Raw genomic sequence first — 273 nt, 5'->3', positions numbered from 1 at the left:
CTTCTTGTCAATTTATCTCGCAAGGCGGAAAAAACAAAAACGAGGGGTGCAACACGAGGACTTCCCAGGAGGTCACCCATCCTAGTACTACTCTCGCCCAAGCACGCTTAACTGCGGAGTTCTGATGGGATCCGGTGCATTACTGCTGGTATGATCGCACCCATCAAACTAATTACTTAAAATTCATATAATCCTTGAGCGACATACTAGCGTCCTTCCGATCCCAATCCAAACGGAGATCTGATCCAAACCCATGGCTACGCGATGGGCAGG

The 273-nt window shown here is 48.7% G+C and overlaps 1 non-coding gene across 1 annotated transcript; it reads right to left on the bottom strand.

Annotated features, from left to right (window-relative positions):
• Positions 1-43: 43 nt before the first annotated feature.
• On the bottom strand, positions 44-162 carry LOC118345164. The gene has a single exon (XR_004798791.1). It is a non-coding gene; the product is annotated as a 5S ribosomal RNA (ribosomal RNA).
• Between the last annotated feature and the right edge of the window lie 111 nt (positions 163-273).

The sequence above is a fragment of the Juglans regia genome, unplaced genomic scaffold (genome assembly GCF_001411555.2).
Source record: "Juglans regia cultivar Chandler unplaced genomic scaffold, Walnut 2.0 Scaffold_1593, whole genome shotgun sequence".
In the NCBI taxonomy this organism is placed as follows: Eukaryota; Viridiplantae; Streptophyta; class Magnoliopsida; order Fagales; family Juglandaceae; genus Juglans; species Juglans regia.
This window is presented reverse-complemented; position numbering and strand designations above follow the sequence as displayed.